This window comes from Gekko japonicus, unplaced genomic scaffold (assembly GCF_001447785.1).
Source record: "Gekko japonicus isolate JY-2015 unplaced genomic scaffold, Gekko_japonicus_V1.1 scaffold8, whole genome shotgun sequence".
In the NCBI taxonomy this organism is placed as follows: Eukaryota; Metazoa; Chordata; class Lepidosauria; order Squamata; family Gekkonidae; genus Gekko; species Gekko japonicus.
The window spans coordinates 3,859,783-3,867,582 of record NW_015167057.1 but is presented as its reverse complement, the minus strand read 5'-3'; positions in this window follow the sequence as shown (position 1 = coordinate 3,867,582).

The window sequence follows — 7,800 nt, the reverse complement described above, 5'->3', positions numbered from 1 at the left end:
CAGGTTCCACCTGGAGATCTCCCGCTATTACAGCCAAGATCAGCCCCCCTGGAGAAAATGGCTGCTTTGGAGGGTGGACTCTATGGCACTGTACCCTGTAGGTTTGCCAAGTTGTACTTACACATTAGCAGGGGGAGTCCTGGACCTCCCTGGGAGTCTTCCTGTGCACATGCAGCAATGACATCACCAGGAAGTGATGTCATCACGTTGGGTACATTGGGGGGCGGGGGCACAATCATTCACCATAGAGTTTTCCCTCAAATGATAGCGCGTCCCCCCGGCAACGTGCCCAACGTGATGAGGTCATCTCCGGGTGACATCTTCACACCAGGCACGTCGGACACTTTGGGGGTGGGGTTCCCCCCGGTGGCCCAATCCAGGCCGGCGGGGAATGGGCCTCTAGGGCAGGGGTTTCCGGGGGGACCTGGCAACTAGGGTTGCCAAGTGGCACTTACCTCCTCCGCGGGGGACTCCCGGGTGGCTCCCAGTGGCACGCGCACCACATGCACATCACTAGGAAGTGATGTTATGACGCCGGACACACTGGGGGCGGGGCCATGACCATACAAGGGAAAACCATAGTTTTCCCTTGTATGGCCGTGGCCCCACCCCCAGCGTGCCCACGTCACTTGCTGGTGACACGCACGTCAGGGAGGAGTTCCCCCGGGGCCTGATCCGGCGCCGCCAGGGAACAGGCCTCTGGGGTGGGGGTTTCCCTGCCCCCCGGGGGGACTTGGGATCCCTATTAGCAACCCTGCGAAGGTTCCTCCCCAAACCCTGCACTCCCCAGGCTCCATCCCCCAAATCTCCAAGTATTTCCCAACCCAGAGCTCACAACCCTATTAGTAAATCCTCCAAAGCTTCAAGTAGGCTTAGCAACAAGCAGAAGGCCCAATACTTTGCTTACATACCATCAGTCCAACAGCCTTATGCAAATTCCGGCACAGAATTCAAATGTCTCCCCCCTGCAGCTCTATGACCACGAGGGGGCTAGTAGTCCACGAGAGACTCACTTTGCCTCTTTGCAAATAACCTTCCTGCACAGATTTCTGAGGCGGCTAGTAGTTTTTTTTCTCCAGGCTGCCAGCGGGGCAGGAAGGCTCTTAAAGAGGCCATGTCCCCCACCCTCCAGTAAAATCAGTCATCTTTGTATCAGACTCCACACCATTATTTCCTTAACACAACCTGGGAGGTAGAAATTGGAGCTCTCTTGTTCATCTTGCTGAGCAGAGATCCGAAGTGGATCTCCCACCGTCAAAACCACCTGTCAAGGGCTGGGGGCTAATTGCATCAGATCTCTAGGGCCACCAACTGTGGGTCAGGGGAAATCCCTGGAGATTTGGGAGTGGAGCCTGTGGAGGACCACTGTAGCAGCCATTTTGGATGGGGTCCACCACCCTGTGTCAGACTTCGAAAGGTGCTCACAGGCTCAAAATGCTGGGGACCCTTGGGCTACAACAACAAACATGTCCCCCTTCCAGAAAGGTCCAAATAGGCCCAGTTGACTCAAACAAGTGATCCAATGTGTGTGCTAAGGCTGCCAACCTCCAGGTGGTTGACTGGAGATCTCCTGAGATTACACCTCATCTCCAGGCTACAAAGACCAGTTTATCTGGAGATAATAGCCACCTTGGAAGGTACACGCTATGGCATTAAACCCCACTGAAGTCCCTCCCCTCTCCAAACATGACCCTCCACAAACTCCACTCCCAAAATCTCCAGGTATTTCCCAACCTGGAGCTGGCGTCCCTAGTGTGTGCACACGCCCCAAGGCCACTAACCAATAGGACCTGCATTCATATGAAGGGATTAGAACCATAATATAATGGAACAGTTCAGGAGGGTGGTTCTTCAGGGGATTGTATTGTATATTGCCGTGTTTATTATATCATCTCCCTTTTTACTGCAACGTTCTTTACCTTTGTAACTTCCTTTCATCATTATGGTCTATCATGCAGTGTTTGCTGCCATAGACAATTTTCTTCTTAGTGTTGTTTTCCAGTTCTGAAACCCTAGTCTATCTGCACTGTTTGTTTTTTAAATATACACTCTTTATTGATAATTAACAATCAATACATAACAGGAAGAAACAAGCAAAGCTTGACTTACAGTAACAATCAGAAGGCCACTACCCAGTATGTAGTGGGATTACACTAAATAGTTTTAACAAATGAAACTTATTCTCCCCCTACACTCGAAACAAAACAAAAAAAAGAGGGGAGGAACAATCTATAGTATATAAAAAGAAGAGAACACTAACAATATCTAAAAAAACATTCGTCACAAAGGAACAAGGCTATTATGTTTAAACAAATTAAACTGGTCATATATTCAGTGAATAGCTACTAATGACAGAAAATAGTTTCTATTTCTCAGGTTGCTAACGTCTTTAAAGTTCTGAAACTTTTGTTCTATAAAAGGAGACCATTTGTCAAGTAAACTAAATTGTCGGGCTGGATCGGCTCCTTTTTGATAAAGTGGTTTTATCTAAAATAAAATAATCCCAAAGTGTCCATCTGTATTTTTAATTGCTGGCCCTTGCCTTCTGATTGAATTGCTTTTCATATTTTTGTAATCCATCTCGAACCCCAATGAGAAAGATGTACTATAAACAAATAGAGTTGTTATTAATATTTTCCCCAAACCTCAGCATAGTGCTACATCAGAATCTAAGCAATACATTCGCCGCTTCAGATTTTCTCTTGCTAAGCCAGCAATTTTTCTATACTTTTGGGTTTGGGATTTACCAAAAGCAGGTACAAAGAAAACTCCTTCATAATTCTTTTGCCCAGCCTGTGGGGGTACATCCCAGATCCTAGCTCCGCACTCTGACTACTACACCAGATAGTCCTCCCTTCCTACCCATAAAATAGCACCTCTACACTGATGTGGGCATTAAGAGGTTAGCCGTTCTATAATGAGCTACACCTCCAACTTGAGGTTGTCCAAAAAAAAGGTCACCTTAAGAGTATGGGAACCTTCAGAACAACAAGGGCAAAACTCCTCCAGGAAAGCAGTACCAGAAGGTAGGTCAGCGGGTCACCTCCAGGAACATAAGACCTTTAGGAGAAAGCACCCGCCAGAGCAGAGACGGGAGGATAACGCCTCTGGGGAGACAGGAAGCAGAAGGATTTGTTGCCAGCCTAATGGATAAGCAATGTCAACAACTATTTACCTGGTAGGATTTACTTGATAAAGTTTAACTATTATGATGGTTGTAAAACTTTGCCGTATTGCAGCCACTTACAGGTTCACACACTTCTGCGCTTCTGGAACGTGGCACCCTTTCAACCAAGAGTACTTTTCATGTTCATATAAACACTGTGGCTGTTACTAACCACATGGCTTCTGCCTTCTTCTTATGATTGTAGTACGTTCTGCCGACAAGAACACTTAATTTCTTTGTTGGTCTTCAAGGTGCCACGGGACTTAAAATTTTGTTCTGCTGCTTCAGACCCACACAGCTACCCACCAGAATCTAACTTAATTTCTTGATTTAACAATGTCCCCCCCCCAATGAACTAGAATTTGTCAGTCTTTTTAAAACTGACTTTGTGATGACAGGCAGGGTTTCATCTATAATCCCAGTATCGCATTAGCAGAGTCATTCTTCTAAGCATGAGGGGCTGTCCAGTAGGAACATGCTACTTTATCAATTGCTGAAAAAACCCCAAGGGTTCCCAGCTGAAATCTGAAAGCTTCTCATTACAGCCCGTTCCTATGCATATTTATTCAGGGGAAAGTCTCACTTAGTGCAGTGAAAACTACTCTGAAGTAAGCATGTGCACAGACTTTTTATAACTTCCTTTATACTCCCCCTTTCTGCTTAATGGGGACCCAAAGCAGTTTACAAGATTCTCTTTGCCATGTTATCCTTACAACAATCCTGTGAAGTAGTTTAGGCTGAAGGTATGTGACTGGCCCAATGTCACCCAGCAAGAACATAAGGAGAGCCCTGCTGGATCAGACCAGTGGTCCATCTAGTCCAGCATCCTGTCTCACACAGTGGCCAACCAGTTCCTCCGGATGGCCAGCAACAGGGCATAGAGGCTGAGGCTTTCCTAAGAACATAAGAAGAGCCTTGCTGGATCAGACCAGCCAGTTCCTCTGGAGAGCCAACAACAGGGCACAGAGGCAGAGGTCTTCCCCTGATGTTGCCTCTTGGCTCTGGGATTCAGAGGATTAGTGCCTTTGAATGTCGAGGTTCCTCTCAGTCACCATGGCTAGTAGCCACGGACAGACCTATCCTCCATGAATCTAATCCCCCTTTAAAGCTGTTTATTCCTGTGGCCATCACTATGTCCTCTGGCAGCGAATCCTACACTTTAATCACTGTGTGTAAATTCGGATTTCCTTTTGTCTATCCTGAAACTACTCCCTTCATGGCAGAGCAGATTCAAACCTGGGTCTGACACTGTAACCACTACACCACGCTGGATCACATCTGATAGTCTCCACCCACAAGGCACTATTGCTGAAACGGGAGATACTGGGGGCACAGGACTACTGGGAAGCCACACCTCCCAACTAGGAACCCACCTCTCCAAATCAAGCTACAGGTAGCAACAGTGGTTGCTCTGCGCATGGGTCAGAGACAACCGCTGCTCGGTTACTGCTCTGCATGTGGCACTGGCTTCCAGTCCAGGACAGCGACACCACAAAGCCACAAGTTAGAACAAAGAGCACAGAGCATTGAAAACATACCAGAACAGGGTGTTTTGGAGAAGCTTGTCAGGGGCTCTCCCCCAGCCTTTGGGGAATCCCATCAGCACAAGTGAATTGCCCCAGGAGATTCTGACCCTGGTTTAACAAGCAGTGACTGAGAAGGCAAATATGCCGCTGGGAGCTGAGAAAGGTCAGGAGGTTATCAGGGCTGCAGTTTCACTGGGATGCAACCCAAGAAAAGGAGAGGAGAGCCGACACCTAAGCTCTAGCAGGGAAGGTGCTGTGACAGTACCACCTGGTGGAAGGCAGGTGCAGTGCACCCTCACAACTGTTATCTGATGGACCTGTGCATGCACACGAGAGCTTATACCCAGAATTAAACTTTGTTGATCTTAAAGATGCCCCTGGACCCAAACTTTGTTCGACTGCAGAAGTTATAATCCAAGCGGAAATCAAATAGGAATTCCACCTTTCATAGGATCGTTTCTCCCTGCTGGGTTGGGGCAGAAAGAGCAGACACGCCAGCGCTAACAGTGTCTTCCCTGTTAACAGTGTGAGCACATTCAACCTTTTTCATGACTTTTGCAACGGCTTTGCATTTACATGGCAGTTTCTGCATCCTCTCCCCCCTCCCCTTACCATCTATATACCTCTGGCCAGTTTCTTCATACCCTCCATGCATCTGATGAAGCGAGCTGTGTTTGTCGAAAGCTTATGCTACAATAAAGTTTGTTAGTCCTAAAGGTGCTACTGGGCTTTACTGTTTTGCAGCAACAGACTAACAGGGCTAACTCCTCTGGATTTCAGTAGCATTCCCTTGCACACCTCAAGCTCACACCTTCTCTAGCACTATTCCGTGAGGGAGAGGAAGCTCATACTGACAGATAAGACTCTGGACCATAATGCCTTAATGCAGGGGTGTCAAACATGCAGCCTGGGGGCCAGATCAGGCCCCCAGAGAGCTTCCATCAGGCCCACAGTGGAACTGGCCATCTCCTGCTTCCAGTTCTGCTGCTGCTGCATCCTAGCTTGCTTTGCCAGACTTTCTGAATCATCACTCAGCCATTTCATGTTTTAACCTGGGTCCTAGACTCAGAACTCTGAGCACGAGATTTCTGTGGTGAATGTCAATAAATCAAAAGTAGGTTTGCAGCTTACAGAGCGAATGTTTTAAGCATGTTTTTATTTTAAGTAAAAAAAATCTTTGTGTTTGTTTCCTTCATAAAGTTTATATCACCACTACCTGGCACTACATTTTATGACAAAAACCGAAGGAAAAAAGGTTTGCTGGCTAATTTAAATATTTTCTAGGCTAAAATTATTCTAAAATCTGACTACTTATAAATTTTATTAATTGCATTTCTATATTTATGTAGAATAATTTGGAGAATTTGCACAGCTACTACCTATGGCCCACTATACAAACTTGTAGCAAATGCAAAGCATATAAGGTAACCCCAGTAAAAATTTCTTATTATATTAAAAAAATATTACTATATATATTTACTATATACATTTGATATATGATAATCTGACCTTTTTTCTTTTTTTAAACTATTTCAGAAAGCAACATCTGTTCATATATATATACAAAATTCTTTAAGCATGTATTTCTGGATGTGTGGCATTGCAAAATAAAGAATATTGACCACTGAGGAAATGGTCCTTAGGTCATAAGTTTTACCTATCAATTGGATATGTATAACTGTCAGCTTTGACGATATAAGCTTTGAGTCTGATATTGACTATTTCTTTTAACCGTATGTTTTAGTTTTGTGTACACTCTCTAATATTTGTATATTTTTAAAATATATGTTAGCTTGACCCTCTCAGTTCGCAATTACATTTTATGACACACATGGCCTGGCCCAACAAGGTCTCATTTATGTCAGATCCGGCCCTCGTAACAAATTAGTTCGACAACCCTGCCTTAATGCATACTTGCTAGCAACTGAGCTCCCCCCTTCCTGCAGTATTTCTGTGCTTAATGGGAGGTGGCAATTGCAATTCTGCCTGGGGAAGGGGAAATCCTTGCTCGCTCTTTCTGCAAACTGTAATTCCCCAGGATTCTCTGCGGCAAGCCATGGCAAGTTAAACTGGTATAAGACTCCGAGAACTCTGTAGCACAGAGCTACCCAAAATTTCATTTCTGCCATATCAAAAAGGGGGGGGGGGACACAGAAAACTGGATGCTCCTAACACTAGCTGCACCTGTTGAATTTGTCAGTTGTTAAAAGATGCAAAAGGAGAGCGTGGGGGGGGGGGGGGGGTGGGGCAGAAAGAGGAGGTTCTGCCATGCTGGCAGGTTTGAAAAAAAAAACAGGGGTGGGAGGGAGGATCACACTTCTGAAAAACAAGCAGGACGAAAGTTAATATTAAACCACACTCACCTTCACATGTCAGTCACCAGGTCAGACATTTATTTCCAAAGATTTGTACACAAGGTGGACTGAAACTTGACGCATAGCAACACACGGATGGCAAACCGGCCTGACCACAGCAGCAACAGGAATTGCTAAGGACAATCTCTAGAATCTGAGCTTCTTTTACAAAGAACATTAACACTGTATCACACACACACGCACAGAGAGAGAGAGAACGCACACATCTTGATCCACTAGGATCATTTACTGATTTATTATCACACTTCATGGTCTGGTGTGGAATTTTTATAAATTTTTAAACAAATTACTCCACTGAAGCATATGTAACAGCTGTCACTTGGGGAGATACATGGCAGAACGAAGCAGGGAGCTCTGAGGTTTAAAACCTTTACGAGTTTGATTAACTTCATGTAGCCCTGAAACCGACCGAGTTGGAAGTTTCATACAGTTTGGGACCGACACCCACTCGACTGCCATGGTCATCTTCTGGGGTTCTGCTTTGGGCAGCCCTGGCTTCTGAGATTAGGTGGGTGGCAACCCAGGACAGAGCCACTGGGTCACGGCACCAAACCTCTGCAGCTCTCTGGAGAAAGCCAGTTTGGCGGTGGACTCTAACCTGGAGAAGCGGGGTTGATTCCCCATTCCTCCACAGGAAGTCAGCTGGGTGACCTGTTGCTAGGAAAGGAAGGGAAGGTGATTGTAAGCTGTTCTGACACTCCTTCAGGTAGTGAAGGGCAGGGTATAGGAGAGA